We start from the raw sequence: 26,773 nt of genomic DNA on the forward strand, positions 1-26,773 counted from the left end.
TGAGCCAGCTGTGCAGCCCTCGGGGTGAGGATTCATAAAGGAGAGGAGCCAAGTGGGCAAATAACCTGCCTTCATGGTTGCAGCAGCTCCTGGCCTCTGTCCAAGCCCTAGGGGTAGCCCAGAGGAGACACTCGGCAGAAAGTTGAACAGGTCTTGGCTGGCTGGGGCAGGCAGTCCCATACGCCCTCGTTTACCTTTGCCTTGTCATATTGCTACAGGGAGATGAACTTCCTTCCCGAGGTTCGGCTTTCTGCCCTCTCACCCAGTGCTGTGTCAGCCCAGGGCTGGCGCCAGGTTCAAGGGCTACCTCTAACCTGTACTTCTGAAACACTGGAATTAACTCAAGGAGGTCACACTGATGATACACTACTGAATGGAAAGGAAGCATCCTCTGGTTCTTGTTTCCCCAACCGCGAGCACCCTTAGCTGTGGCTGCCTGAAATAAATATAATTAAGCAGGCTTCTGAAGCTGTGCTTTTCTTCCTCCCTGCTGGGAAGACACCAGGACTGGGCCCTCAGCTCTCCACCTCCTAAAATGAACCATGGACACAAATCAAGGAGCTGAGCTCCTTGGAAGCCTCCCATTTCACAGATGAAGGTGAATCTCCTAAGGTATTTCTAACACCATCTAATATCTAATTTCTAATTTCACTGGGATAATATTAGATTAGGCTGAGAAAAACTCAAACTCTGAGGGTTATAAAGGAAGGAGAGGAGAAGTTTCTGGAATCTGAGGTGGGAGGTGTCTGGCCCTCTCTGTATTTCAGATCTGAACCCTGCTCTTATACTCCCCACAGAGGCTGGGACTGGCTACCTTCATTCATTGATTTACTCAACAGTTCTTAAGGGTTTATGGCACTGGAGATACTTAGAGGAATAAGACCCATCCCTGACCTTAGGAGAGCATAGGTTAGCAGTGGAGACATCACATGAAGAGCATGTAAATTGGCAAGGGAGGGGCCGGCCCCATGGTGTAGTGGTTAAGTTTGCGGGTTCTGCTTCAGCAGCCCAAGTTCACAGGTTTGGATCCCAGGTGTGGACCTATACCACTCATCAGCCATGCTGTGGCAGCAACCCACGTATAAAATAGAGGAAGATGGGCACAGATGTTAGCTCAGGGCTAATTTTCCTCAAGCAAAACAAAACAAAACAAAATGACGGGGGAAAGAACTGGTGAGGCAGGTACACAGGGAAAGGCCCTGGGCCCAGTCAGGAGGAGCAGGCGGGGTGTGCTGGAGGGACAATCCCTCACTTGAGACTTACTGAATGCCTAGCAGGAGTTAGCCAGGTGGAGACTGGGGAAATGGTTTTCTAAGTGAAGCAGGCAGCTGAGGAGGAGCAGATTCAGCAGAGGAGCAGAGAGTTCGTCCCTTGCCTCAATAAAAGACATTCCTTGTTGAAAATCGCATTGGCTTGGCTGCAGAAACTCTTCCCTCTCTAGGTTTCAGACTTGGACTTCCTTCTGTACGTTCAGGCCAAAGGGCTGAGTCCAAAGTGCGACTGAATTCCTCACTCAGATTTTTTTCAACAAAAACATGCAGTTCTGAAGGCCTGCCAGCCACACCAGAGAGCTTTTCCCAAGAAGGCATGGGCTGGGTAGAGGCAGCTGCGCAAAGGGAGGAGTTTTATGTTTTGGACCAAAAAGCTCTACTCGGATGAGGCTAACAAGGCACAAAGCACAGGCACTGCATAAAGGAGTCATTTTTCCCCTCAGTAAGCGTTGTGTTTCATAATATCCAATGTCATCACAGGGCAAACAAAGAGATGCTTGGAGGGAGGCTTCCTGGATTTCAGTCCTGGCTCAACCACTAGGATCTTGGATGACCTACTGTAGGTCTCTGAGTTTCATGGTTTTTATGTATAAAATAGGGCTTAGGCCGTCTCCAAATCCACTCAGGTAGTGAGAATTAGGTGAGACGACAATGGAAGAGCACTTGAGCTTGCAACAGAAGGGGTCTCAGAAAATGGTAGCTCAACTTGGTGGTTCTCTTGAGAATTGGTACTTGGGCCTAGAGAGAGTAATGTCAGGGACTGAGTCCCTAAGTGGGCCAGTTAATCAGTGGAACCTTCCTCAGAAATGTCTGTGACGGCCTCAGTGTTGAGATAGTGTGAGATAGTGGGTGAGTCAGTGAGAACCTGTTGGCACTACTCAAAATGGAGCCCAATCTCACGCTGTACTGAAAGCTACTCAGCAACATAATTAATTCCAAAATGTGACATCAATTTAAGATCAGGGTGGCACAATCTCTTCCTTGGCTATTTCTATGAAGTGCAGGAACCCCAAGAATAAGAGAAATCTCACATATCTATCAGCATGGCCCCTTCTTTTTTGGGTCCACCCCTACTTTTTCTGCGGTTTTCTTGACCTTTGGATTTCCTTATTCCCCTGTCATCTTTAAATGAGTGTCTGGAACTATGAAAGCCCCGTTTGTGATGCTTAGCAATTCTTCTACTCCTCCCCTTTAATTCCATTACCAACTGGGGCCAAATTTTTGAGGAGCTTTTGAAACAGTCCTGGAGACAGGAGTTCAAGGATCACTATCTTCCTGTCAGCAAAAAATGCTGATTTCTTGGCATAATAAATGGATGCGTTAAATGCTCATTGAGATCTCAAAGGAAAACCATCACGATCTAGGACACAGAGAATACTTCAATTGCTTCTTTAAGAGCCCCATTGGTTCGAAGATTCTGAATCATAATCTGGCTCAGAGTCTTGTCAGGGCCCTCCTTGACTTCATGCCCCCCTCGCTATAGAGCAGAAGTAGAGTATGAGTGTATGAGTTTCCTATGTCTGCTGTAACCACAAACTGGGTGGCTTAAGACAACAGAAATGTGTTATTTCACAGTTCTGGAGGCTAGAGGTCCAAAATCAATGTGTCAGCAGGGCCATGATTTTTCCGAAGGCTCCATGGGAGGATCTTTCTCTGCCTTTTTCTTATTTATGGTGGTTGCCAGCAATCCTTGGTGTTCCTTGGCTTGCGGATGGATCATTCTTATCTCTGCTTCCATCTTCACATGGCCTTCTCCCTTATGTGTCTGTCTGTCTGAACTTCCCTCTTCTTATAAGGACACCAGTGATTGGATCAGGGCCCACTGTAATTCATTAAGACCTCAGCTTAATGAGATTACATCTGCAAAGACCCTGTTTCCAAATAAGGTCCGTTTACATGTACTGGGATTAAGACTTCAACATATCTTTTTGGGGAACTCAGTTCAACCCACAACAGTCAATGTTCCCCGTGATGACTATTCTCCAATGCTCTGCTTCTAGACTTAAAGAAATGGTTGGAGAGAATGTGATCCAAGTTTCCATGACCTTCTTGACCATCTCTGGTAGATAAAGGGAAAGGCTATCCATTTGAGCTGTTACTGTGAAAGCACAAGGAAAAGAAACAAACTTTTCTTCTAGAAACAAACTTTTCAGGAGAGGGTCCTTCATGGAAACTTCCTGCACTTTTGATGTAACCCTCTTGTTTCCAGTTCTCTCACCACAGAGCCCCCTTTCAAGGCTCAAAGATCAGTAACCCAAGACTTGCATCAGAAATTTCTACCTTTCCCAAAAATAGATGATTCATTTTTTGATCCTGTACTGCCTCTTGAAACACCTCAACATATTCCTCCTCAAGCTCTGAAGTTGGCTGCTCATTGATGTGCCTCTGTTCAGTCAGTTTCCAGTGAGGGCAGGGCAGGAAAGCTTGAGCTGTGGTTCCATGGGTGCAGGGCGTAGGTCTCTCAGCTCCATTTCGGCCTCCTCTTCACCTGAGAGAGCCATGGCTGGTTCTCTTAACAGGTCACTTTATTTCTCCATGACCATGATTTTCACTTTGTCCATTTTGGAACAATACACTCATTAATGTTAAGAAGCATTTGTTTCTTTCTGCCTATGTTGAGCCTGTGTACTTTATAAGAGAAATCACAGTGGTTGTCATGGTTAGGCTCTTTGCTTCCTGAGTGGAACAGCACCAGTTTTGATGCTATATTATATTATTTATAATTAATTATATTATATTCTGGATCTCTCTTTGATGGTGGGTGGCAGAGGAGGGTTTGCTAATTCATTCCCTTAAAATGTATTTTAAATAAGTCCTCAGCTTTGAGCCCATTTTATTATCTTCTTCTATTTTTAAATAGACTTTTTAATGTCCATCAAGTTAAAAAGCATATTTAAACATCTGTAGTCTGTCATATAACCTTGAGGGGGAAAAATCCAAAAGAAGAAGAGGCCACAGAAATATTTTAGAAGACAGCACTTGAACATGGATCCCTTCCTTTCCATTTTCACCATTGCCACTTGCGGTGAGTCCTTATCAGCTCGTCCCAGGACTGTTGTAAGAACTCCGTGCTTGTTCCCCAGCCTCCAGCCTCTTTCCCCTGTAGTCTGTGCTGTCCCAGTATCTCAGTCATCATGTCACAGGCAAGCTCAAAGTTTCCTAATAGCTCCTCAACCGATTACAAGATAAATTCCATCCTCCTCAATCAGACATTCATGTGCTTTACTATCAGACTCCTCCTGACTTTCCAAGGACTCCTCTGCTGTCAGATGGGTCTAGTCATTCTCCTACAATAGTCCTGGAATAGCTTCACTTTGTGCCTAGAGTTGTGGATCCCTCGGCATCCTCCTCCCAGAAGTCCTCCTTCTCCTCCTTGATGTGTGTCCAAATCCTCCCCATGTCCTCTGACTGCTGACCTGGAAGCAGAGTCTGCACTTAGGTACGCATGTGTCTGTCTATCTCGGGGAGCAATCATTTTCTTGCTCTGTTTCCTTTTGCCCATATAAAGATGGAGATTAATATGACATCCCTGGGCAGAATAGTGCCCCTTGTCCCCCACCTTTCCTCTTCCTTTTCCCTGACAGCTCTACTATCCGCCAGTTTCTCTGCTCCAGCTACTACATAGTCCTCTTTCTTTATAGACCTAGGAAACTTGATATCACTGAGGTGTTGTTCTCTGCTGTAATCTCTGTCCAAGCACATTTTTATATAGTTTTATGGTTTTGTCTCTCACATTGTGTACCTATCCTCCAGACACACCCAAGCACGTAAGGAGAGAGGGAGTTCTGACGTTTACTGCATCAGAACTGTGTGTCGGTCACGGACATATCTGGACAAATTTAAATTTACCTACAGACTTGTCTGGAAGTATTTTGATCCACACTTTCAAATAAGGGAACTAAAGCACAGAGGGGGTTAATGACTTTCTCAAGGACAGTTTGATGACAGATATGGTGCCAAAGAGAAAAAAGAATTATTGTGGGATGGAACTTGTTAGAACAGGCTTCACAGATGTGGCGGGATCTGAGCCAGACCTTGGTCTGTTGGGCAGGAAGAGAGAGCACTGCGAATGTGAGCAGCGTCACGAAGATTTCAGACTCAGCGTGACAATGTGATCATTTACGGCTTTTAGAGATTACACCTGATTTCCTTTAAGAATGCAATATTAAAGTTAATTGCCTGCTTTTGAGCATATAAACACTGAAATGTGCTAGAAGGGCCAAAGTTCAGGGGTAAGTGAACCTTACTACAGCGTGTTAAGAACAGAATAAATGCTGACAAAGGAGCAGAGATTTTTAAATTTTAACTGCAGGTTGAAAAAGGACTCTACACAAAATGGCTGAAATTGGGCAAACACACAATCCCAGATAATTTTATACAGCAGGATAAAAATGAATGAACCAATGTGGGTTCATGAATGATAAATATACCACTCTGTGCAAGTGTGTGTGTGTGTGGGGGTGTGTGTGTGTGTGGAGGGGGGTATGTAGGAACTCTGTACTTTCTGCTCAATTTTGCTGTGAACTTAAAACTACTCTAAAAATAACCCCTATTTTAAAAAATAAAATAACAAAGAATGTTTTTAATGAATGAGCCCAGGTCCCAAAGCTGTCCACTGTGACATGAGGGGAGGCGAGTGTGTGGCCTCCTTTTGGTGTATTGGAGCATAGACAGCTTGCTCAGTGATTGTGAGTTTCATCGTCTTTTATTTTTCCATTTCACTCGCTAAAGAAAAGCGTGAGCATTGAAGGCCTCAAAAAGCAAGACATAGAATATGAAAAAGGAGGAAGAGGACAATGAAGAGAAGGAATTGAAGGATGCCCTAATAGTCTGTACTTTGAAAAATAAAAAGCTGTCAGCACATACATGTTGCAAAAGCACGATGATTAAGCTTCCAAGAAGAGGAGTTTTACAGAACATTTAATATATAGTGACCTTGAGCAGTTGCTCACTTCTCTAATGTTTTGTTATTTCTTCTCTAAAACGAGGATAATAATACCTGCCTCATATAGCTATGGTGAGGATTAAATAACATAATGTTTATAAAATTCTTAGTGCAAAACCTGCATTCATTCATTAAAAACAGTGAATGCCTGAGGCTGGCCTGGTGGCACAGTGGTTAAGTTCACACACTCCACTTTGGCAGCCCCAGGTTCGTAGGTTCAGATCCCAGTCACGGACATAGCGCTGCTCATCAACCCATGCTGTGGTGGCATCCCACATAAAGTAGAGGAAGACGAGCATAGATGTTAGCTCAGGGACAGTCTTCCTCAAGCAAAAAAGAGGAAGACTAGAACAGATTTAGCTCAGGGCCAATCTTCCCCCCCACCCACACACACAAAAATAGTGAGTGCCTAATATGAACTAGATACCAAAGATTCACTGATGAACAAAACAGACGTGATTCCTCCTGGCTCATTGAGTTTATAGTCTAGATGGAGACACAGGTGTCAAACAGAGAAACATAAAAATAATTAATTACAAATTGTAGAGAGTTCCATAAAGGAAAAACTCAGAGTGCTGTGAGAAAATAATAGAGTCTCCGAGTAAGTGATCAACAAATAATAGTTATTTGAAGATGGATATTTCTTTGAAACTATGACAGATTAGTTTCTATCAGACAAACCCTTCCACAAATTATCATTAAGAAAAACTGGATAAAATATTAAAAAAAGAAATCCGGGGCTGGCCCTATGGCCGAGTGGTTAAGTTCGCGCGTTCCGCTGCAGGCGGCCCAGTGTTTCATTGGTTCAAGTCCTGGGCACGGACATGGCACTGCTCATCGGGCCACACTGGGGCGGTGTCCCACGTGCCACAACTAGAAGGACCCACAACGAAGAATATACAACCATGTACTGGGGGGATTTGGGGAGAAAAAGGAAAAAAATAAAATCTTAAAAAAAGAAAGAAAGAAAGAAAGAAATCCATTTGAAGAAATATAAGAGCTACTGAGACAGCAAGGGCATTCGTAGACAAGATTCCAGAGAGAGGGTGAACACAAAGAGGTAAGATCAAAATGCAGCTCTACTCTCTCCTGGAAGCATTTCCAAGATCGTTAGTGGATGAAGATTGTTTTCAGCAATCTCATCGGACAAAATTGGACTTCATGCCTGCTAGGGAGGAGGGGCACTGAGAAACACCCTCAGCCTTCAGTCGGGAGCTCTAAAGGGCAACACTAAGAGTAAAGGCAAACTCTATAGAGACCAGCTCTCACAAAAACTAAAAGCAGCTTCAACCCAGGCTGGATAAAGGTGATTTCCCTAGCTTACCCACCCAGAAGTTATCCCCTATAAAGAAAGATAATGGCACCCAGAGTCTCAAATAATCTCTGTAATTTTTCATAGAATCGAATCATGCTCAGTATTCAGTTAAAAAGTTCTAGCATACCAGGAAACCAGCCAAATGACCAAAAACCATTTGAAGACAATATAAACAGGTCCAAAAAAGGTATGGATGAGATACTGGGGTTATCAGACACATACTTAAATACTGTGTTAAACATATTAAAGCAAATTGATGACAAGATGGAGAATTTCAACAGATATACAGAATCTATAAAAAAGAACAAGAAAGGGGCCTGCCCATTGGCATAGTGGTTAAGTTCACATGCACCACTTCAGAGGTCCGGGGTTCACTGGTTCAGATCCCAGGTGTGGACCTACACAGCACTCATCAAGCCATACTGTGGCAGGCATCCCACACATAAAGCAGAGGAAGATGGGCACAGATGTTAGCTCAGGGCCAATCTTCCTCAGCAGAAAGGGGAGGATTGTGACAGATGTTAGCTCAGGGATAATCTTCCTCAAAAAAAAAAAAAAGAATAAGATAGGGGACCAGCCTGGTGATGTAGCGGTTGGGTTCGCATGCTCTGCTTCAGCAGCCCAGGGTTCTCTGGTTTGGATCTTGGGTGTGGACCTACATGCGGCTCATCAAGCCATGCTGTGGCAGCTTCCCACATGCAAAACAGAGGAAGTCTGGTACAGATGTTAGCTGAGTAACAGTCTTCTTCAAGTGAGAAGAGGAAGATAAGCAACAGATGTAAGCTCAGGGCCAATCTTCCCCACCAAAATTAAAATAAAAGAATGAGAAGGAAAGTCTAGAACTTAAAAATACAATAAATAAAATTAAAAATTCAGTAAATAAATTAGGAGCACATTCGACATAGCTGAAGGGAGAAATAATGAACCAGAATGTAGGCCAGTAGAAAATATCCACACTGAACCACAAAGAGAAAAATAAATGCAAAACCAAGAAAAAGAAGGTGAGAGATACATAGGACAATGTAAATTATTATATATAAATTTATAATTGTAGTGCCAGGAAGAGGAGAAAGAGAATGGGCAGAAGCAATACTTGATGAGATTTTTCCAAAACTGATGAAAGGCATCAAGTCTCAGACACAAGAAACCCTATGAATCCCATAATGGACAAATACAAGTAAATCGCGGCAAGGCACACCATCATAAAACTGTTGAAAACTGATGACAAAGATAAAAATGTTAAAATTGCGACCACTATAAAGAAACGGAATTTTTCAGTCACTCAGAAACCTCTCCTTGTGTGCTATCCTGATCACAGTGCACTGCCTAACTTAAGAGCAACCCTCATCCTATCATACCTTTATTGTAATGTCTTTCTTGTGTTTATAATTTTATTATCCAAATATGCATCTCTAGACACTATAGTCTAGTCTTGCCCACTAAACAAAGTTTGATATGGCACATAAGTCTCTTCTAATCTACTGGAGCCCCTCCAAGCTTTTCTTCTCCACAGACTTTATCTGTTGAAGATCCTGGGCTGTTTGACTTGTAGAATTTCCCAAAATCTGGATTTTGTTATTCTCATAATCATGGTACAGGTCAACAAGTCCCTCTCTCGTCTGTGTTCCTTGAAAATTTTTAGCTGGATCCAGAGCCTTGAACATTGTATTTTCTGGAAGAATTTGTCACCAATACCTGCACTAAAGGAAATACACAAGGGAGTTCTTCAGGCAGAAAGAAAGCGATGCTAAGTGACAGCCAAAAATTATAGGAAAGAATAAATAGAAAGGAAAAGATATATATGTAAGTAAATCTAAATAAATATTGACTCTATAAAACAATACTAATAATAACTTATGGAGTTTTAAATATATGTAGATTAAAATACATAACAATGATAGCATAAAAGTCAGAAAGAAGAGAAGTAAAGCCAAAGTGTTCAAAGGTCCTTTCATGGCACAGAAATTCATAAAAAACCGCTAATTTATATTATACTTTAATAAGTCCAGGATTTACGTTGAATGCTAAAGTAACCTCTGAAAGACTGCCAAAAGATTATATAACTGCCAACATGTGAAAAAATGGAGTAGTAAAATCTATTTGACTAACCCAAAAGAAGGTAAGGAAAAAAAAAAGGAACATAGAATGAATGGTATAAATTGGAAAAAAATAGTAAGGTGGTAAATTTAAACCAAAGTATTTTGGCAATTATATTAAATGTAAACAATTTTTAAAATTTATATTGTCAATCTGTATTAAGAAATAACAAAACCCAATAGTGCAAGGCTTATAAGAGAAGCATCTTCAATACAAGGACACAGGAAGAGTAAGTGAAAAAAATGGAGAAAGATACACCATACAAGCCCTAACCCAAAGGAAGCTGGCATAGTTATGCTTGTGTCAAACAAAGTGAATTGTAAGGCAAAAGGGCACCATTTAAAAATGATAAAAGGGTTAATCCACTAGGATGAGAAAATAATCTTAAATTTGTAGTGTTTAAAAATGTAGGTTCAGAACATATAAAGAAAAATGATTGCATTAAAGGAGAAATAGGCAAATCCACAATCACAGTGGAAGCTTTTAAACCTTTTTCTCACTGAAACTGATAGAACAAAAAAATACAATAGTGAGAAAAATCAGACATGGTCCCTGCCTGTATTGACTTGCATTGGGATAAGGGACACAGTAATCAGAAAAGCACATGAATGAATGTAAAATTGCAAGTTAGCTGAGTGCCCTGACAGTTTTATGACAGTGGATGTGACCTGGGCTGAGGAAATCAAGAAAGGCTTTTCTTAGAAAGTGACACTTGATCTCAGATCTGAAAAACTAATAGTGGTTACTGAAGGAGAGTGGAAGTGGAAGGTGGGGCAAAGAGCTTTAGACATCCGGCATCATGGCATCTGCAAAGATCCTGTGGTAGGAAGGAGCCCGTGGTTTGAGGAACTGAAAGGAGGCTTGAGTGATTGAAGCACAGTGCATGAGGAAAGTACTCAAAATCAAGCTGGAGAGATGGGCAAAGCTAGACCATTGAGAACTTTGCAGGCCACGTTAAAGATATTGGACTTTATCCAGAGAGTCCTGGGAAGGCAATCGGGAGTGTTAAAGCAGGTTTATATTATCATTGGATTTAAGTTTGGAAAAGATTGTTCTAGCTGTGGCTTGAGAATGGATTTTCGAAGGTCAGCGTCAACAGAGGAGGCTAACCAACTCAGCAGTTTTTACCAGATGAGGGATGATGGTGGAGACAGTGGTGATGGAGAGGAGTCAGATTCAAGGGACATTGAAGAGGTAAAATCAATGGGATTTGGTGAAGGATTCTGCATGGTGACTGAGGGCAAGGGATGCATCACGGATGTCCTTTCAGGATTTTGCTTGTGCAAATGGCCTGAGAGTGATTCCATTCTCTGAAATAAGAAACACAGGAAGAGGGCCAGGTTTTGGAGGAAGATCATACATTCAGTTTTGGACATGTTGAGATTGAGGTTTTTTCTGCTAGAAATTGTTCTATGAAATGTCTTCTCAAGGCTCTTCATTGATTTTTCTTTGTGGTTTGGTTTGTTTTATTTGCTTGCCTTACCCCCTCCAGTCCGACATTTCAAAAATGCAATTGCAAGCCCTGACTCTGGATATTTATCATGTCACTGCATCAAAATATTGACACTTGCCTAATTTGAACCTTCCCAGGGAGTAATGCAAACAACAGAGAAGGTGGAAAATTTGTTGCGATCTCCAGGTGTGCTTGCAGGGTGTTGGACACTGACCCCAGTTAGAGTCCAAATGTGTCAGGGAACTTTCCTGGCTCTGGCTGTCAAAGGCCATCAAACGTGGCAGGACCACTTTTCTGGAAGATGCTGCACAAGGATGAGCAAACCAAGTTTAGGAGAGTTGGCCCTCAATACACAGGGCCATTTCAGAGAAATGCTAATGAGCCCTCCCTTCACTGAAAATTAAATCTGTCAAGCATATGAATCAGGTGTCATGTAAAGGAGAGGCCAATCAACTCTTCCAAAGCAATTTCCTGTTAGAGCTCCAGGATGGGAGATGCCATTTCCCTTGCTCCATGGTGGTTGCGATCCTGTTGGCAAATAGTTTTGAAATCCTTTCCATGAGAAAGAACACAGTGAAGATGACAGCCTGTGCAAAGTTAGTTCACACACAAGAAAAGGAAACATAGAATCATGGCTATTTCTCTCTCTATTTTTTTGGCTTTGACCAGTAACTTTATGAGGATGTATCAGGCACTTTTTTTCAACACATTTTTTCCTCCTTTTGCCCCCATAAGTCCTTTTATTCTTTTGGGGCCTAACTTAAAAGAAGAAACTGCATTTCTATATGTTAACGTTTGGTAACAAATTTGGTTATGGTATTTGATTGGAATGAGGTTTATAGATTATATGAGGTTTAAATTATGTGTTCTTCTTTAAGAGAGCTTAAATTTTAAGGTTTTGCCCCAAATGGTTATTATTGAGTCTGCCTACAATTTCCACAATAGGAGAACTGAAGGGAAGATCCACTTCCTTGCTTGAAATGGAATCTTGAGTTTTGTACAAAGGAGATAGGAGAAAGATGATTTACAGCTATTTCACAAACTATGGGCAGTAATTTGATTGTCAAAGGAGGAAAGGTGGTGGATGTTCAAGAACCTGTTATTTTATGTGATTTTCTGTATTTCTGATTTATTTGAGGATCATCATTTTAGGAATTTATAAAATAAAAGGCTATACACATGTAGCCTGGAACTGGGTTAAAGAGCCATGACTTTGCTTAATACCAATGCTGCTCAACATAAAAACACCATAGACTTTTGAAGGAGGGAGGCACTTAAGCCATCAGGTAGTCCAGGGTTCTCTGGAAGGCCTGTGATTTGGAATCCTGTTTTTAATCCTCCTCATTTCCCATTACCCATGAGGAAACAAAGTCCCAGAGAAGAAGTGTCCTGGTAAAAGTCACGTGATTTATATCTCATAATTCATCTTCTTGTGAATTTTCTTCACAAGTTGAGCCAGTCTATATTTTAACAGGCTGATTGGCATACTACAAAGAGAAAGTCTCAAATGATAGCACTGGGAAGAACGGTGCTATTTGAAGTCCTTTTCCATGGCTTCCGGGCTTTGGATGTGTTTAGGTCATTTTTATTTCCAATTCGGATTCCTGCAGACTCTGTAATTAGGAAGAGGCCATCAGGTTCTAGGATAATTGCTGAGTGGAATTGAGGGAAATAAGAAGAGGGAAGTAACTCAGAGCATGTCTGAACTTGCTCTTTTTGGACCCCTCCTGCACACTGATAACTGAGTATGGAGCTCCTGAGCTGATAAACAAAGGTCTTGGACTTGAGTGTTTTGCTTTCATGTTTGCAACTTTTGTGTTTGTTTCCTTTCCTCTAAGAGAACACTTACTTACTCCCCATGTGGCCCCCAACCATATATTGAGAAATATGGGCCAAAACTACCTCTTAATAATTTGTCATGTTGTTGCTTGTTTTTGAATTTGATGGATGAGACAAATGACCTAGAGTTTGTGATTAATGGAACCGCATCTCCACTCCAACCCTAACTCATTAACCAATGATTTCTACTTGTTCCTGTCAGATTAACAAATCTGCCAGTGGCTTTCATTTAAATCTGGAGCTAAGCCGATCGTCTCAGTTGTGTAGGGGAGGAAGACATTTTCTCTACCTGCTCTGGGTCCTTCTGGCTGGAAAATGAATTAAATTCACATGAGACAGAATAACAGGAGAAAATTAAACAAAGCTTCATAACATGTATACATGGGAGAGGCTCAGGCAAACTGAGCAACTCAACAAAATGGCTGAAGCCACCACCTTAAATATCATCTTCAGCTAAAGACAAAGGAGGATGTTGGGAGTGGGCAGAGTCAGTTACTGGAGGTTACCAGACAAGTACAGTAAACAAAAGTAAGATTATTATGCAGATTTAAGTCCATGCCTTCAGTATTGATAAGAGTTTTTAGAGATAAGGTCATCCCCCCTTCTTTCTGCTGCAGGGAGGGAGACACATTTACAGATGGAGATTTCCTTTACAAATGTAAATATCTCTTAAGAAAAGGTAAGTAAATTATACTTTTCAGAGTTTCTTTCCTGTCTGCAGTTTTTTAAAAGTAACCAGCCCAAAATAATCCTCATGCCAAAGAGACATATCATGGGGTGGCCAATTCCAGTCCTCCACAGTTGCAATACTCTGATTCATTCTGAACAATCATTTGGGGGAATAGCCTTGGTTTTTCCATCTGTAAAGTGAATTCAATTTTGGTGACACTGGTGTTAAAGTAAAAATAACTTTAAGAAAATTGCTGAAAGCTGTGACGTATGACCTAGTGTATTATTATTTTATAATGGAGAGTTTTACCCACCAAAGAGAAGACCTATCAGCTGCTCATGGCATTGCTGGTAATTTATTATTAATGATTTCTAAAAATTCCAGCATTGCAGGAAGCTTCAAGTATCATTACTGCATTACGTTTTGCTTTTGTGTTAATGGACAGCTATTTTTCACTGTCACTTTCACAGGTAGCAAGAGAGCACAGATGAATAATTTTAATGAATATGGGACAGTAGAAGATATATTCCAGGCTCTGTTACTTGTTATTAATTGAATGATCAAATTCGGCTTTATCAGAACTGAGAATTTCCTGGACCCAGATAGGAACCCATAAACCTCCTTCTTGCCACTGCCCTCTCTACATCACACTGACTCAGGGGCAGGGGACAGGAAACATTGACTTTAGTTAGCACTTTGATGCTTAAAGAATTGAGAAATCTACAGCATCATGTTTTTGCTTTCTACATAATTGAGAAGAAAAAAGTCATGGTGTAGTTTCATACAGTGGAGAAACTTCTGTTCAATTCCACTTCTCTATGGATCAGAGCAAGGAAGCCCTTTTGATGTCACCAAAGAGACCTTCTTCTAGAAAGCTTTTTAAAAATCATATCTCGAAGAGGAATCTCTGCTTTGCAAACAACTCTTGGAGGTAAGGACTCCCTGCTTCCCCACAATCTGGAATAACCTGAGTCAAGCCCAGTTATACTGTAGAAGCAAACTATGCTAAGCCCCAGTGTTACAAATGGAAGGAATTCCTTTCTGTCTAAACCACGAATCCTCATTCTACAACTCTAGCTTGTGATGTGTCTCTCTTCAAAGCGTTTGTGCCCCAGGGATGGCTGTATCTGCAGGTGCCGACAGTCAGCAGGAACAAGGACATCAAGGGTCTTGTTTTGTCTCCTCTTCTTTTCCATGTCCTCCCTTTGGTTAGTTGGTGCTGTGAGAACAAACTTACAAGTTTGAATGGCATATTTTCAAAGGGATAAGTAATACCAAAACAATAGCTCTCTGCCAACGTGGCAAAATTGGCAGATGTAAAGGGTGGAGGAAGGAGATATTTAGCATGTATACACTCATTATTAATAGCTTACAGTGAAGCAATTGCATGTTTTGTTTTGATATCTTCTGACCACATAGAGTTCTCCTTTATGCAGTCCAAGCATGTGCAACAAATTCTTTTTTGTCCAATTATGGATAGCAGTGTATTTTTTCCCAGTCAGCAGGGTCCTTGGTTGTATGGTAACAGTCAGCAGGAATGAGGACATCAGGGGTCTTGTTCTTCTCTCCTCTTAGTTTCCACGCCTGCCCTTTGCTGTTTGGCTTTAGTTTATTTGCTGCCAAGAAATGGCTCTAGATGCATCATATTTTCCACCCATTAATCAATGCTAATCCAAAGAAGCGTGAGGCATAGACAGGGAAGGTCACTTGCCTTCACTTACAAAAACAGCTAGTGTTTATACTTGGAATCTGTTCTAGACAAATTAAAGGACAAAAGAGAGTGCACTATCCATTAAGCATCGTGACAACCCGGCTGTGAAAAGTCAGAATTCATTCAGAGTCAGTAAATGGATATTGTAATATCTGTATCTGTATTATGGTTTAGTGAAGTATTTCCTAAAAGGCATTTCATGTAAGAAAAGTCCCTGGAGATGATTGAGAGAGGGATTCTGGGGTTCAATAAATTTGGGGAATGTTTCATACAAGATTTCCATCTTTGAGACTCCCAATGCATAATACAATTTCACAGTTCTAACAACTCCTCCTACTAAAAACAAAACAAACAAATAAAACCACTATACTTCATATAACCCAGCATTTCTAAAACTCATTTGATCTCAAATCACATTTTTAACTCACTTTTTGGAATAATACCTCTTTTTTTTTTAAAGATTTTTAAATTTTTTTCCTTCTTTTCCCCAAAGTCCCCCGGTACATAGTTGTATATTCTTAGTTGTGGGTCCTTCTAGTTGTAGCATGTGGGACGCCACCTCAACGTGGTTTGATGAGCGGTGCCATGTCCGCGCCCAGAATTCGAACTGACGAAACACTGGGCTGCCTACAGTGGAGTGCGCGAACTTAACCACTCGCCCACGGGGCCAGCCCCTGGAATAACACCTCTTAATTTCTGAAAGTAGCAAGTGAAACAAGTGGTCTATAAACAGTTTGGGAGCAGATCAGTATTTTAAATCAAAGATAAAGTTTCCAACCCAAGGTCTGCTACTGATTTGTAGTACATCACAAGTGACCATCATATTCTGTTATACCTTATCGTTAACTTTTACTTTCAAATGAAAATAATAATATATGTGGAAGTTTATTAAGTTCTTATGATGTGTCAGGCACTGTACTAAGTGTTTTATATGGCTTATCCCATTTATCCCTTTAAATTTGCATTTATCTTTAAATAAACCCAAGTAGTTAAAAAATACATTCTCTTTTTTTAAAAATGAAAAAAAAGAAAGAAAACTCCTTTAATTTTAGTATATAAACATCCAGATTTTTTCCTGCGTATTTAAATAAAAATATGTGTCCTTGGAAAAGCATATACATTTCTCATTTTTTCACATAGACAGAATCATATTGTGCATAAATTAGCTTTTTTCATTTAACAGTATGTGTTAGAGACATTTCTATGTCAGTATATGTACCTCTACCACATTCCTTTTAATGGCTTCTTGACATCAATGGTCCACATGTACCCCAAATCTTTTATTGGTAGATATTCAGCTTATTTTCAAATTTTTCACCAATGTAAACAATTATTTTAATATTTTTATTTCTTTTTCTGGTAGTATGGCAGATAGAGAAACTCATATGATGTCCTTATTGAAACAACCAGAATTCTGGAGAAAACACAGAATATATCTGTTGGTACATAAGGAAGGAATCCTCAGAGGTCAAAAATACAGTAAAAGCAGGGACTCTGCGGCAAGAGATTGCCAAAATTATCTTTGTTTCTGAAGTTTTCTATTGAACCCTGGAAAATTTGAGCTACTGCTTGGTGAGATGCAAGAGCCAAAAAGTAAAACTTATTGTCCATAAAAGGAGCTGAAGTCAATAGAAAACACCCAACATGAAGCTGGCATCCAAAGCTACACCTTCAGTATAACGGTAAACAAGAAGTAAAACCACCATCCAGAAGGGACCATAAATAAATTTATCTCACTCAACCTGGGTACTGGGCAGGGGATGAAGGTAATCCCTGCTGAGAATTCAAAACCATAAATCTGACTCCATGTGGGCTTGCAATCTAGTTCATGATGCTGTTGTGTCTCAAAAGACATCAAGTAAAGATTATAAAGTGGACCCAGGTTATTGATGCCCCTAGGCATATTATGTAAGCAGAAGAAATACAAATCTTCTTAGAGAACTTCAACCCAGGCCTCAAATAATTCCCACCAATATTGTTATTTAAAAAGTTATCAGCCTACAGTCAAAGTTCACAAAACACATAAGGAACCAAGATACCATGAATGAAAACCAGCATAAATAATAGATAGGAGAATCAGACTTGCAAAAACTTCATATATTGGAATTATCACACACTAATGATAAAAATAACTAGGTTTAAGATTTTGAGAAATAAAGGAAAAGCTTGAGGATATGAACAAGAATAGAAAAATTTAAAAGAAGAATCAAATATATTTGTAAAAGAATCACTAGAGAACTAGAATTCTAGAAGTAACAAATATACAAATTGAAATTAATAAGGCATTATAAACAGCAGATAAGACAGACACAGCTAAAGAGAGAATTAGTCAATTGAAAGACAGAACTAAAGAAGCTATATCAGAATATAGTCCAGAGATAAAGAGAAAGAAAATATGAAAGAGAGGTTAAAGACATGGATGATAGAGTAGGAATATCTGACATAAACTGATGAAATTCCAGAGGGCAATAACTGAGATAGTGGGAAAAAGACAATATTTAAAGAGATAATGGCTGAGAATTTTCTCTAATTGTTGAAAGAGTCTAATACTCATTTTCAAGAAGCCAAAGAGTAACAAGTATGATAAAAATGAGAAACTGATATCTAAACATATCACACTGATACAAAACAACAAAGAAAAAGAGATTTTTAGAAAATAACCCCCAAGAAGACACAGCCACCTATCAAGAAAAGGCTGTTAGAGTGGTGGCTAACTTCTCAAAGGCAACAAGAATTTCTTCAGGCTGAGAGAATATAAATGTCAACTTAGACTCTAATACTAAGAAAAAATTTTTTCAAGATTGAGGTGAGAGCCAGCCCCGATGGCCTAGTGGTTAAAGTTCAGCATGCTCCACATCAGTGGCCTGGGTTGGATTCCCAGCCATGGAACCACACCACTTGTCTGTCAGCAGCCATGGTGTGGTGGCACCTCACATAGAAGAACCAGAAGGACTTACAGCGAGAATATACAACTATATCGGGGCTTTGGGGAGAAAAAAAAGGAAGATTGGCCACAGATGTTAGCTCAGTATGAAGCTTCCCCAGCAAAAAAAAAAAAAAATTGGGGTGAAATGAAGATATTTTTTATCCTTTTGCTTAGCCATCCTCACTATGTACTATTTACCTTGTCAAAGAATGGTTGCTTCACCTCTGAGCAGTGCCTCTGCATGCTGGGTAGAAAAAAGGGAAACAGCAAATGGCAAGAAACACGCCAGCTGGGTCTGCTCCTTTTTTTCTGGAAATCTTATCCAGACTTCCACTTACATCTCATTTGCCAGGACTCCATCCGCTGGGCTCACTTATCTGCAAGGGAGCTTGAGATGTATTACCTCCCCCAACAAAATTTAATTTCTGTTTGTAAAAAGGAGGAGTGGGGTAGGAATAGGAGTAGAGATATAGAAAATCTAGGATATAAAAAGTTGGAGTAGGAATATTACATAAGCCACTAATTAATGATTTCTGCCATAATCAAAAATAAAATGTGGTTTATGTCCTCAAAGAATTCACAGCCTGGTGAGAGAGATGGACATGTGAAAAATGTAAATGTGGAATTCCAGACACTTATTTCTTTAGTCCCTTCTACAAATCAAATGGACAGGCTTTACTGCTATCATTTTGGGTCTTTGTTTATTCATCATTCCATCAGCAAACCAATCAACTGACTTTAATAAGCAGCCTCTTGTGCTAGGAATTATACTAGGTCGAGGTACAGAGAAAAATCAAAATATACTAGTGCAAAAAATTATTGTGACATAAATAGGGAGAAAAGGAATAAAAGAGAGTGTTACAGGTTGAATTGTATCCTCTCAAATTCATGTGTTGAAGTCTTAACCCCAAGTACCTCAAAATGTGACCTTATTTGGAGATAGCATCTTTACAGAGGTAATCAAGTTAAAATGAAGTCTTCAGGGTAGGCCTTAATCCAATGTGACTGGGGTCCTTATAAGAAGAGGAAATTTGGACACAAACATGCATAGAGGGAAGGCAGTGTGGAGAGACAGGAAATAGACAATCATTTATAAACCAAGGAGACAGGCCTGGGACAGGTCCATCCCTCACAGCCCTCAGAGGGAACCAACCATGCAAACACCTTGATTTTGAACTTTTAGCCTCAGCCTAGAATTGAGGAACAATCAATTTCTGTTGTTTAAGCCATCCAGTCAGTGCTACTTTGTCATGGCAGCCGTAACAAACTAATATAGAGGGGATGGTAGATTCTTTTGGAGGCATGGAGAGGTGAAAATGTTTTAGAAAAGCCTTCATGGATTAGCTGAAGGTTGAGTTGCAGGATGAGTAGACATTCACCAGGCAGAGTTATAGAAGGAGGAACAGTAGGAATTCCAGTCCAAAAGGATGTTATAGGTAAAGATTCAGAAGTAGGATGAAGTGTGGTGTGACTGAGAAAGCACAATAGCAAGAACACAGGTTTTGAGGTAAGATGCCATAAGAAAGGAGACTGGAGCAGTAGGATGCTCAGATTAAGAACGATCTATGATTTCACACACACAAAAAGTATCTCTTTGAAAAATAAATATAAGGTAGGGAAGTCTTTGTAGCTAGTTTTTGTTGGTTATTTTTTTTGTGAGGAAGATTGTCCCTGAGCTAACTTCTGTTGCCAGTCTTCCACTTTTTTGCTTGAGGAAGACTGTCCCTGAGTTAACGTCTGTGCCCATCTTCCTCCACTTTGTATGTGGGATGCCACCACAGCATGGCTTGATGAGTAGTGTAGGTCCATGCCTGGGATCCGAACCTGAGAACCCCAGGCTGCCGAAGTGGAGTGTGCGAACTTAACCACTACACCACTGGGCCAGCCGCCTGTAACTAGTTTTGTATTGGAGTGAGTCTATTTCTGATTTCTTTATTGCATTTAAATGATCCTTCTTCATCAGTTGAAGCTAATGTTCAGATGAAATTTGTTCCCTCTAATCTCCAGTGCATTCTGCACAGTGGCCAGTACACTTTCTGGCACATTGTGTTGAACAAATAGTTCCTAATGGAAATGTGGAGCTGTGTACTCAGTGTGTAGTGAAGCTAACGGCTTGACATCCTTTCATGAAGTCAAGATTTTAGTCCTTCTAATACAAATGCATTCTTTTGATTCCTTTGAGACAGTTTAAGAGTTAGGCCTTTGCTCAAAGACATGAAATCACTTAATGTAGAAAATCATATTGTCTATGGATAGGTTGATATACAACTGCTACAATTATGTCTCTTCAAATAATTGTGACATTCTTGTACCTTTCTAATTTGAAACTTCTGCTCTGGTTACATGTTTCATTACTCAATTTAATCAAATCAAGTACACACAGGAAATATTGGAAAAGCAGCAGGTATAGGCCTTGCGTGTTCAAGACCAGAGAATAGAAAACTCCAGTGTGTTTTAAAATAGAAACTTTTTCAATTAAACCAACTCCCTCCTGCTCAATAAAATCCATCTAAATCAAATGTGATGACAGTGCTTCCTAACTATAATAAATGACTGTAAATAAGCAATCTAATCTTCAATGCCCACAACATGAAATATAATTAACCCAGCATAACCTTCATTATAATATTTGTCACACCTTGAATCAAGGTTATCAAAATGCCCATTATTTATAAGAGACAACAGCCATTCATTGGGTTAAAAAATTCACCAACGCACTCTGTTTGAAAGATTTTTAACAGATTAGAAAATTGTCTCCAATTTTTATAATGGTGCAGGTAGATTTTTTAAAATAGGTCGTCCATATTCTTTTTGGCATTGGGATCGTATAACTAGGGAGCATTTTCAAACATCCTTTTTTCAAATTCTCTCTCTGTATAGCAGATACTTCTTTGAAAAGCAATTAATTTCTCACTCCTCATTAAAATAAGTGTGTTCACATTTCTAAAATACCAGCTAGCTTACTATCAGCCACATGTCGTGGTAGAAACGGTGAGCAATCTGGGTCATTCATCTTTTTATAGAAGAAAGTAACTCATCTTAAAATGTAACAGCTCTCTTAAGTGCCTGGCCATGAAATAACCAGGGAATCTCTGCATAGGACAACAGAATCTTATGGTCACAGGCACAGGCACGTGTCAACAGCAAACTGTCAGAATATGCTAAAAATGAACGAACACAGAAGATGTTACTCTTAACACCTCTGTCTTGTAAAACCTGTCAATTGTGGGTTATACAAACCTCTCACACTTGGACCAAGTGAGGAAGCCAGTAGCAATCCATATGTTAACGGTGAATTTTAATTTGTTTTTTAAGATAAATAAATAGAAGTTTGTTATGCTCACCAACTGGGATGCCTGCACTCTACTTTGGAGACCATTGCACCAAACAGCCATTGACTTCAAAGTATGTGGGAAAAGGATCTTTGAAGGGGGACTGTGTTTATGAGTTCCCATGGTTTCTTCAGATTCAGGATATGCAGTTCTCAGGTATGCTGTACTTAGGATATGGAGTACTTAGGATATACAGTACTCAAGATATATAGTACTCAGGATATGGAGTACTCAGGATATACAGTACTCAGTATATGCAGAACCATTTTTGACTTGGAATACATTTCTCCATGGTAGCCACTTTGTGATTCTAGCATCTGGAGTCATTTCTTAGATATTTTTTAACTTAAACCATAGCTATTTAATCTGTAATCTAAACTAATAACTATCATGTTTTGGCCACATAATAAATTAAGTAGATTTATACTTTAGGAATGAACCAATACGGGAATTATTCTGATTATCATGAAAATGTAACATGCATTGTAGGCCTTTTACTTCTTTGTACTATGGTGAGTGTATCCACCTCCTTACTCACCTAGGTCCTGCGTGGAGGGTGGGCTCAGTGACACAGTCAGGAGAATCAAATTATCTTACAATTAGGTTCTGCCAGCAACAGTGGAGGAGAGTCCTAGGCCGTCCCTTTCCTGAACACCATGTCAACTGCTTTTTCTGAAATGATAATAAATACACTAGAAACTAAGGATAACAAAATCCATTCTTTACCCAAGGGTTCAGTTTATGGGTGTAAAGGAGGATCTCTCAACCATGATACGATTGACATTTTGGGCCAGATGATTCTTTATTGTGGAGAACCGTCCTGTGTATTGTAGGATGTTTAGCAGGATGCCATCCTCTCCTACTCACTAGTACTCCTTCCCCCAATTATGACAACTAAACATGTTTCCAAACATTTCCGAATGTCCCCCGAGGGGCAAAATCACCCTGATTAAGAACTACTAGTTTAGAGCTAAAAGAGTCTAGGGAGCATTTGGTGTTTTGCTGCCTCTTTCCTTTGCACCACGCAAGGTTGTTGTTAGTGCCATGGAGTCGATTCCAACTCCTAGTGAACCTGTACACAGCAGAGTGGAACCCTGCTCAGACTTTCTGTGCCATCCTCTCACCTTCCGGCACTGTATCAAACAACGTTCCACTGCTATTCACAGGGTTTTCATGGCCAGTTTTCTTGGAAGTGAGTGGTCAGATCATTCATCTAGTCTGTCTTACTCTGGAAGCTCCACCAAAACCTGTCCACCGTGGGTGACCAGGCTGGTATTTGAAATACTGATGGCATAGCTTTCAGTGTTACAGCAACACACAGCTGGTACAGTGTGACAACCGACAGAAGGGTGATGTGGTTTCCTGACTGGAAACGAGCTGGGGCTGCAGTGGTAAGAGCACCAAATCTTAACCCAACAATGGGGCCTAGATTTTTAGGGATTTCTGGTGTGAGTTCTTCCTGTTTCCTTTCCTAGACCCCAATCCTGTCTTCCTGAAGTCTTCTTTTTATCCCTTTTCTTTCTTAGTATCCTTACTGTCTCTATTTCCCTGGACATGCTACTCAACCCTACAAAGATGATCAACCCTCAAGTCCATTCTTATCTTGCCAATTTCACAGCCCCCATTGCACAAGGAATATCAAGGCTTTTCTCCTTCCTCCTGTTTCTGCTGACTCTCTGAGTGGAGGAGTGAACTCATTTCTCAGCGTTTATGGGACCCAGGGTAGGATGGGGCAGAGGAAGGGATCCAACTACCTCTCACAACAGTGCTGCTACCACGCAAGTCAATGCCACCTTTATCTCCTGCCCAGATCACTGCAGCAAATTCCTCTTTGATCTCCCTGCTTCTCCCCTTGCAACCTGCCATTTGTTAGCAGCCCAGAAGCTAGACTGACCCTTATTAAATGTGAATCAGATCCTGCCACTCCTCTGCTCAAAACCCTGCAAAGACTCTTCATTTTACTCAGAACAAAATCCGACATTCTTACATTTGCCTAAAGGCCCTGTGTGATCTGGTCTGTATATTAGCTTCTGACCTCAGCTCCTACTGCTTTTCCCTCCTTGCTCTTGCTGCTTCAGTTACACAGAACTCCTCACAATTCCTTGACCCAGCAGGCACAATGCTGCCTCACATCCTCTGCACTGCCTCCTCCCTCTGTCTGGACTGCTCTTCCCTCAGATCTCCATCCAAATGGCTACCTCCTTCACCGCCTTCAGGTCTCCGCTCAGATGTTAGCTTCGCAATGAGGCCCGTTCTGTTCAACCTGATGAGCATCGCAACCCCTCCCATTCCCTGACACAGCTTTCCCAGACCACCTGACCTACTCTCCTCTGATTTCCTGTAGCATTTATCAACTTCTAATATCCTATACATATTACTTTATTGTGTTTGTTATTTTTGCCTTTGTCTGTTTTGTTCACCAACATATCTAGTGTCTAAAATGAATTCAATATTTATTAAATGATATTTATTAAATGAATAAGTGAGTGAAGGTTGAATTCTCTTCCTGGTGGAAACGCAGCAGAGAATGGAGAGGGCCTGCCTCACAGACTTTGATGCAACCTCTCCTATAATATGCAACCAATGCATTATTGACAGTTTGGGTCGGATAAGTCTCTGTTGCATAATGTCAACATACTGTCCATTGAAAAGATTCATTTCTTTCTGAAAGCCCTTATCTGGTCTGTATCTCAAATTCATATTCTTCTTTCTAGCAAAATTTTAATCTTACGTCTTATAATAATAAGAAGAAAAAACCATTGGAAAGCATTTACCCACTTACCTACTCCAGTTTACATGACAAAGCCTCACTCGCCTTACTTCTCTGGAAGCTAGATGGGTGTTGGGTGTGAGTGGTCTCTTCACCACCCCAAAAATATATTTGCAAGCTTTTGGATTATAATCCTTTGTCAGTTAGATCTTAACTAAATTCAAGATGTAAATTACAGCAGACAAACAAGACACTTGGTTTTGTGAGATGTTTAGTGTCTACTAACAATTTCTCTTTTTTCTTTAGAAGAATTAAAGTGAAAGAAATGAAGAAAAGAAGAGGAAAGTGTAAGAGGTAAAAGGATAAGCCTTCTTCCTCTTGGTGTTAAGATTTTAGTTCTTGGGGTTTGAATCTAGTGTGTCCAATCCGATGTCAATTAGTGTCCTACAACATCGGTCAAGCGGCTAGTGCTTCTTAATCCAGATTGTGGATATGCAGAGTCCATAGAAGCTGAATTTTCCATCTAGAAGTCTCATTAAATTGACACTAGCCACATCTTAAACTACAAACGTATGCACTTTCATCTACAGCAAAAGTAAAATATATTAATTCTGATTTTACTAATTTGTAATATTTAATAATTCTATCAGTAGCTAAAATTTACCTAATGATTACTTACATAGAAATAATTTACAATGTAAGTATGAATTCAAGTAAATATTTTAATATTTTTGTAAAAAATAATTTTCAAGTATCCTCTACTCCTTTGGAATTATTAAATTATGTGTCTATCTGAGGGAAATAAGAGAATCTATTTCTCTTTGTATTCCACATCTAGAGTGTTCCTGGTACAGAATGGATGTTTACTAGGTAATAGTTAAATGAATAAAATAATTCGTATGTTAAAAAAATCATTTATTGGGGCCGGCCCAGTGGCATAGAGTTTGGGTTTGCAAGCTCTGCTTCAGAGGCCCAGGGTTTGCCAGTTCAGATCCTGGGTACAGACCTACGCACTGCTTATCCAGCCATGCTGTGGCAGGCATCCCACACATAAAATAGAGGAAGATGGGCACGGATGGTAGCTCAGGGCCAGTCTTCCTCAGTAAAAGGAGGAGGATTGGTGGCAGATGTTAGCTGAGGGCTAACCTTCCTCAAAAAAAGAAAAAATCATTTGTTTAATAAAGAAGGTCCCCAAGGAGCATTTGATTTGAAAATACTTTTAAAGCTAGTCTTATTATTGTCTGAATTTGAAAGCAATAAAAATGCTTGTCTTTAAAAATATCCTCTGAATTTAAAGCTATTTGGCAACATACTTAAATACCTAAAATGTTGATAACCTCTAGCCTAGTATTTACACTTGGCATTCAACCTTCAAAATACATTAATAAAAACTTAATGTAATTTAAAATAGTATAGTGTATTATGCAACCTAAAATGACCAACAGTAGGAGATAGTTATGTAGCCAATGGCTACTGTTGACAAAATATTATGCAGGTGTTAATGGTTATATTTATAAAGCATTTTATAACATGAAAAAATCCTATAATATTAAGTTTGAAAAGCTCTATTCTAAATTATGCATAAAGTATAAATGTAACCAAGCCAAAACCTACATGTAGAAAATTTACTGGAAAGAAATATTACTCAACGTTATCTATGACTGTGTGTGGGTGTTACAATTATGAGATTTTTTTGCTTTTCATGTTTTTCCCCTAAATTCTTGTAACATGCTGCACATTCCAAGCTGCCATCATTTTCGCCTGGACCATTGCGACAGCCTCTAAACAGCCTCCCCACTTTCACAGTTGCATAGTTTTTTCATTATCTGTGTATTAGCCAAAGTGATATTTTTAAGTGTTTGACTCTTCTTAATAAGTTGGCTTTCTATTTCAAATAGAATAAAATCCAGAATCTTTAACTGGTTGACAATAACCTGCTTGATCTGACCCTCATGTGAGTCCTACATCTATTGGTTACATACTTAAAGGCATTTCTCATTTCTCCTATAATTCATCACTGTCTTCCTGAAAAAAAGCTACACCTTATTTACTCTCTCCAGTTCACTAAATCCCACCTAAATCACGACAACAAATCGTATTTCACTCACGGCTTACCCAACTTGATAATTTCAGCAACTTTTACTTATAGAGCATATGTGTATTTCACTTTCCACCCATATAAATATAGGTGCAGATACGATGGATCACCTTAAAATGCTGCTAGTAATATCCGCTGAAGTAAGGGAATATGAATGTATGATTGACAGGATGAATTCACGGTAAGCAGTGTTCCCTTACTGATTACATACGAAAAGCGTGCTTTATGCAGCAAAGATCATAATTGCTTAAGAGAGATTAAATCCATTGCTTTAGAGAAGAAGAACTGCACTGACATTTAATCAGTTTCTACCTGTGGTAGATAATTAATATTTGTTATCTGTCTTAAGTCTGGAAGCATTAGTAAATACCTGATACAAGGAAAAGAAACACAGATTACCAAATGG

The 26,773-nt window shown here is 39.8% G+C and overlaps 1 long non-coding RNA gene across 1 annotated transcript; it reads left to right on the top strand.

Annotated features, from left to right (window-relative positions):
* The first annotated feature begins 376 nt into the window (after nucleotides 1–376).
* Nucleotides 377–26,555, top strand: LOC139039792 (uncharacterized). The gene is made up of 3 exons (XR_011492997.1): nucleotides 377–612; nucleotides 24,576–24,623; nucleotides 26,458–26,555. It is a non-coding gene; the product is annotated as an uncharacterized lncRNA (long non-coding RNA).
* Nucleotides 26,556–26,773: the final 218 nt, after the last annotated feature.

The sequence above is a fragment of the Equus asinus genome, chromosome 11 (genome assembly GCF_041296235.1).
Source record: "Equus asinus isolate D_3611 breed Donkey chromosome 11, EquAss-T2T_v2, whole genome shotgun sequence".
Classification (NCBI taxonomy): domain Eukaryota; kingdom Metazoa; phylum Chordata; class Mammalia; order Perissodactyla; family Equidae; genus Equus; species Equus asinus.